General features: G+C 42.0%; 1 pseudogene; it reads right to left on the bottom strand.

The window, feature by feature from the left end:
• Positions 1 to 1,919: 1,919 nt before the first annotated feature.
• On the bottom strand, positions 1,920 to 3,633 carry LOC108286668 (annotated as a pseudogene).
• Between the last annotated feature and the right edge of the window lie 3,067 nt (positions 3,634 to 6,700).

The following is a 6,700-nucleotide window of genomic DNA, read 5'->3' as shown; positions in this document are numbered from 1 at the left end:
CTGAGGCTTCCAAAAAAACACCGGAGACTGGGTCACGTAAACAACAGAATTTTTTTTCTCATAGTTTTGGAGGCTGGAAGTCTAAGATCAAGGTGTCGGCAGGCTTGGTTCTAGTAAAGGATCTCTTTCTGGCTTGCAGATGGGGGTCTTCTTGCTGTCCTCACAAAACCCTTTCTCTGGGTGTAAATAGGTTGCTCCTTGGTGTCTCTCTCCTTATCAAAACACAAATTCTGTCAGATCAGGGCCCCACCCTTATGGCCTCATTTTAGCTTAATTACCTCCCTAAAGGTCTCATCACTAACTACAGTCACATTTGGGGTTAGGGCTGTAACACAGGAAGTTTAGGGGACACAATTTAGTCTACAGCAATATGCAAGCATAGAAAAACAGGTTTAAAAAAAAAGAGAGGACACAGAAGTCAGGAGATGTGGAGTCTTGTGTGGCTTCATGTGCACAGGCCATGTCTGGCTCAGTGCAAGGAATTATACAAAGAGACAGGAAAGGGAAAGGGGTGGTCACTGCAGCACCTGCCAGACTAGCTGTGATGTAAAATCTGACTTGGAAGAAAACCATCAGACATGTCAGTCAGGCTGCCTCTAACCTGTCAAAGATACATGTTTACAGCTCTCCAAAGAGGCTATGAGTTAGACCACGCACATGCTGAATGATGGTTCAGCTAGTAACCACTGTGATAGCCATCAGCTTTGTTAGCCATGGCATTTGGTGAATAAAGCATGGGAAACCAAGCAGGAAGGAGCCTTGAGGATGGAGGGAAGAATGGAAAATTCCTTTGGTTTCCTAATGTTCTGCTTTGTGATTTTTATTCACTCTTGCCTCAAATATTAATTTACATGTCTCAGTCTCAGAGAGGGCTTTTTTAGTCCCCTGGCGCACTGGTCAAGGCCTCCTGTAGCACTGTATTCTTACGACAGGTTTTCACTTACATTAGTGATAGTGAGATGACTGGCCATGACACTAGCTGTTCAATGTCCAGCTCATCTTCATAAATGTGAACTCCACAAAGGCAGGTCTACATGTGTCTCATTTGCTGTTGTATCCTTAGTGATTGCCTAATACTGTCCTAGAGGGGGTGTTCAGAAATATGTGTTCAGTGAATGAACAAATGAAGGAATGAGGACGAGAAGCCTATGTCCTTCCTCAACATGTGCATGTGAGTTAATGGCTAGAATAGGTTCTTAAACTTCTTTGTCCGAAAATCATTCCTCTACCTTCCTCCATACCGGCATTCCATTTCTAGAAACCTTCAATTGTTATGAGGTCTGGATGTTTGCCTGGTCTGCCCCTTCGAGGGAGGGCCGATCTTTCCCTGAATATTGGTGCATTGCTTTTGGAAATCGCTTGCCTTAAATATACTAAAGGCTTTGGTAGAATGGAACGAGTATAGGCAGTTGAGCTAGAAGACTTCTGTTGGAATTTTATTTTTGCCACTTGGTGTGTATATGAACTTGGACAAGTTAAGCAATTTCCTTCCCTGAACATGATTTTGCTGTGAGGATATATACAATAGCATAATGAATAGTGCTTTGAGAGCAGGGAAGTCCTTGTAGAAATGTTTGTTATTTTAAGTGGAAGTGGTATAAGTACCACCTCTGACTGATTAGAACAGGCTTGGGAAGCTCTCATACCAACACCATTATATACTCTCTTTTTTTTCTCATTAAACTTTTTAAATAGGTCTCACAATTCTGTGAGAAATTTTTGGTCAAGTTGTTTTCATGAAAAAATACTGATTTAAAAAACTAATGACTTAAAACTGCCACTAGCAAAAAAAGAAAACCAAAGCGATCCATAAAACATTCTTTCCTTCTGCCTGTTTTACAATGCATCGTTATCATTAACCAGTCTTTTACTACTAAACTTAAATGGCCAATTGAAACAAACAGTTTTGAGATTGTTTGTCCACCACTGATTAAGACTGGGGTGGCAGGTATTAGGGATAATATTCATTTAGCCTCCTGAGCTTTCTGGGCAGACTTGGTGACCTTGGCATCTCCAGCAGCCTTCTCGTCCACTCCTTTGATGACACCCACGGCGACTCTCTGTCTCATATCAAGAACAGCAGAGCGACCCAGAGGTAGATAGTCTGAGAAGCTCTCAGCACACATGGGCTTTCCAGGAACCATATCAATGATGGCAGCAAGAATTCAATAATTTTGTGCCATCTTCCAGCTTTTTACCAGAACAGCCGTCAATCTTTTCCTTCAGCTCAGCAAACTTGCATGCAATGTGAGCCATGTGGCAATCCAGTACAGGTGGTTAGTCAGGACTGATTTGGCCTGGATGGTTTAGGATAATCATCTGAGCAGTGAAGCCAGCTGCTTCCGTTGGTGGGTCATTGCTCTCACCAGCAATGTTGCCATGATGAACATCCTTGACACGTTCTTTTTTTTTTTAATATATATTTTATTGCATTTTAGGTTTTGGGGTACATGTGAAGAACATGCAAGATTGTTGCATAGGTACATACATGGCAATGTGGTTTGCTGCCTTCCTCCCCATCACCTATATCTGACATTTCTCCCCATATTATCCCTCCCTAACTCTCTACCCCACACTGTCCCCCCAGACCCCCCCACAGACCCCAGTGTGTGATGCTACCCTCCCTGTGTCCATGTGTTCTCATTGTTCAACACCTACCTATGAGTGAGAACATGTAGTGTTTGATTTTCTGTTCTTGTGTCACTTTGCTGAGAATGATGGTTTCCAGGTTCATGTCCCTACAAAGGACACGAACTCATCGTTTTTTATGGCTGCATAGTATTCCATGGTGTATATGTGCCACATTTTCCCTGCCCAGTCTATCATCAATGGACATTTGGGTTGGTTCCAAGTCTTTGCTATGGTAAACAGTGCTGCAATAAACATTTGTGTGCATGTGTCCTTATAATAGAATAATTTATAATCCTTTCTTGACATTGAAGCCCACATTGTCCCCAGGAAGAGCTTCACTCAAAGCTTCATGGTGCATTTTGACAGGTTTTACTTTAGTTGTGACACTGACTGGAGCACAGGTGACCACCATACCAGGTCTCCACTTGGCCAACAGGAACAGTACCGATACCACCAATTTTGTAGACATCCTGGAGAGGTGTAGGCGCAAGGGCTTGTCAGTTGGACAGGTTGGTGGTAGGATGCAGTCCAGAGCCCGAAGCAGTGTGGCTCCACTGGCATTGCCATCCTTACGGCGTTTCCATCCCTTGAACCAAGGCATGTTAGCATTTGGCTCCAGCATGTTGTCACCATTCCAACCAGAAATTGGCAGGAATGCTCTTGTGTCGGGGTTTAGCCAATTTTCTTAACGCAAGTGCTGACTTCTTTAATGACTTCCTCATATCTCTTCTGGCTGTGGGGTGGTCCAGTGGAATCCATTTTGTTAACACCAACAATTAATTTTTTCACACCCAGTGTGTAAGGCAGAAGGGCATCCTCTCGGGTCTGCCCATTCTTGGAGATACCAGCTTCAAACTCGCCAACACCAGCAGCAACAATCGTGACAGTACAGTCAGCCCGAGATGTCCCTGTAATCATGTTTTCGATGAAGTCTCCGTGTCCTGGGCATCAGTGATAGTCACGTAGTACTTGCTGGTCTCAAATTTCCGCAAGGAGATATCAATGGTGATACCACGTTCATGCTCAGTTTTTAGTTTATTCAAGATCCAGACATACTTGAAGGAGTCGTTTGCCATCTCAGTAGCCTCCTTCTCAAATTTTTCAATGGTTCTTTTGTCAATGCCACTGCATTTGTAGATCAGATGGCCAGTAGTGGTGGACTTGCCCGAATCTACATGTCCAGTGACAACAATGTTGATATGAGTCTTTTCCTTTCCCTTTTTGGCTTTTAGGGGGTAGTTTTCACTACTTGTGTTCTGGCAAAAAACCCATAGCAAAAAAACATTATATACTCTTTTACGTGGTTCTGTTGTATCAACTAAAGGGCTGCTGATCTACAAATCTGATGAAACTGCCTAATTCAGCCAAGTTTTCAATGACAATAGTGAAACTACTGAATAATGTGGAAAATACATCAATGAGGAATCACACAGATGAATGAAAGTCATTAATTCAATTAAGATGTGCCTGCTCTGGGAATATGATACCAGAGCAGTCTAGCTGGATGTATTAATGGCAAGATAAATATTTTCTGCATCTGAAATCTACCCGCATCTTTTGTTTTTCTAAATATATAATTTTATTTCGGGCTGATCAGAAGATTTGATTCTTCCTTCTATGGTAGTGGAATACCTACTTTTGGAGTTTTGTGCAATGGGACATTCATGAGCTTTGAAGTTACAGCTGTGAAGTTTGATCACGGCTTTTGTGACCCATCAGCTGCCTATACTCCCTGAGCCTCAGTTTCCTCCTCTTTTAAAAGCAGTGACCCTTACATTTTAGGGGTCATTGAAGATTAGATGAGATATACCAGTGCAGAGTTCAGCAAATGATAATTTCCTTCCTCCTCTCCTTTTCTTTCTTTGTGAAGTGCTACAGGTAAAAAATTTCCTGAAGCTTGCAAGTCTATTTTAGATTTAGTGTATTTAGTACTGGAGTGTGAATTTGTTCTCACTTGACTCTCTTTCTCATTACTCTGTATTGTTGATGAACCAAAAAAATTGCTTTCTGAAGAGTGCTTGTTTGAGTTCTGGGCTTAAACAATAAAATATTTTTACTTGTTCAGCAAGGAGGGGAGTCAGAAGGCTAATATGTAAAAATAAGTGCCCCATGAATGATTCTTATCATTTAGACCAATTAGTGTTCTATGATTATCGTGAAACTGGCAGAATGCAGCACTCAAAAATCACTAGATAGATTAGAGAAGCACAGGCATGAATGGGACAGAAAGGGGTTAGTGAGAGTTCATGAATGAATAGCAAGTAGATATAGTTAATGCATTTACATGCCAAAATCCAACAGTAAAAATACATTCTGCAAAAATTCCGTGTAAAAGTGAGGCATTTAGTCAATGGGGGGAGAATGGCCCTTATGCTTTTAATTAGCTTTGATTTATGCAAATTTTACTATTAGCCTTGAGCATATCTAAGGAGGTAGACCTTTGAAGTTGCTGTTGAGTTTCTTCTGTTGACGGTGTTGAATTAGAATTCTGGAGGAGCCAATGAAAATAACATGCAAACATTATGGCCATTTGTTATCATTATAAAATGTGATAATGTCATCGCTGACTTACAAAGATGATGACCTGAAAGGCCGTGACATTATGACATTACATTTTATCAATAATGAAAAATTGCTGCCTTTGCATGGTGGTTGGTGAGCTCAGGCGACCATGGAAGGAGGCCGTGAGCCTTTTTGTTTATTCTAGACTGAAAACGGAAACAAATCAGTAGTTAGAGATTCATTAGGTTGCCAAAGGAAAAAAATGGCATCTTGTGTTACCCTATCTGTAGGGAAAGCAGGGGGACTTCGCCGCCCCACGGGGTTTAATATTCATTAGTGAGAGGCTTGGTTGCAAGTCACATGGTGCTGAAGTCTGCCTTCATAACAGGTTTTAAGGCTTGAGGGAAAATGTGCTGCCGAAAGAAGCTATGATGTGTGAGCATCAACAGACAATGTGCCTTTTTGGAAAAGGACCTGACAGATGGGCTGTCATTCCATGAATAGGGCACAGCTGATATTAAGGTGTCAATTAGCTTATTAGCTTGTTGTTCTTAGATGGGAGCTAGGAAATAACTTTCATGACTGCTGAAACTATTCATGCAGCGTTCTTCAACATTTGGAGGACACAATGGAGGGAAAAGAGTCATCCAAGATCATTCTAAACCTCATGTAGTACAGCCATAATTCTTTTTTGATCAGGAGCAGTCATAAATCTGGTACCTGTGTATGAGCTAAGAAAAACTTGAGCCCAAATACCATGCAGAAAGGCCCCCAAAAGCCATGGCTTCTAAAGCTGTCCTAATAACTCATGCAGAGATTGAGGCTTTTGAGAGTCTTAGAAAAGATAATTTTCACAAAATATGAGGAAGGGGCAGTATGGTAACTCATCTCTCCTGCTTTTTCCTCTTGCATTTATTCTATCAGAGAGCTGTAAAGAGTGGGCAACATATATAAAATTCCGAGTCTAGGCCCTAATATAAAAACTTGAAAGGAATGTAAAATCTTTAGATTTGGGGTGTAAAATAGATTTTCTTCCCTTTTCTCTTTTATGCAGGTGTTTCATGGCAGACACATAAAATACCTATTTATTTGTAGCATTTTATTTCCCTTTCACCTTATGTTTCTGCTTAGGTTTGGGGGAGTTCATGTCAATTTCAGTTTCTTTGGAGGGCAATAAATTGACCAACCTGGATTTGGGCTCACCCAAAGGGAACATTTCTATCTACCCACTCTGGTGCAGTTCCTGAGGTGTATGGGTGTGTGTGTGTGTGGTGCCCATGGGCACTGTCCTCTGCCCAGCCTTGAGGACTGTTTTGGAGTTTGTGTATCTGATCAGCAGAATTCTCTCTCTGTCCTGGTGCTTATCTGACTGCCCACCTCCCTGAGGGAGCTCCAGCTCAGCCTTCCAGCTGAGGCTTGCCCAGTCTGAGTCTGCAGTGCCAGTCACTCCGACCTTTCACTGGTGGGCAGCTCTTCTCAAGTCCTCTTGGCTGCATTGACTCCCACCCATCCTACAAATCTCAGATGAAGCCTCAGCTTGAGCTCCTCTAAGAATTACTCCCAGAAA

This window comes from Cebus imitator, unplaced genomic scaffold, assembly GCF_001604975.1.
Source record: "Cebus imitator isolate Cc_AM_T3 unplaced genomic scaffold, Cebus_imitator-1.0 Scaffold325, whole genome shotgun sequence".
Taxonomy (NCBI): domain Eukaryota; kingdom Metazoa; phylum Chordata; class Mammalia; order Primates; family Cebidae; genus Cebus; species Cebus imitator.
This window is presented reverse-complemented; position numbering and strand designations above follow the sequence as displayed.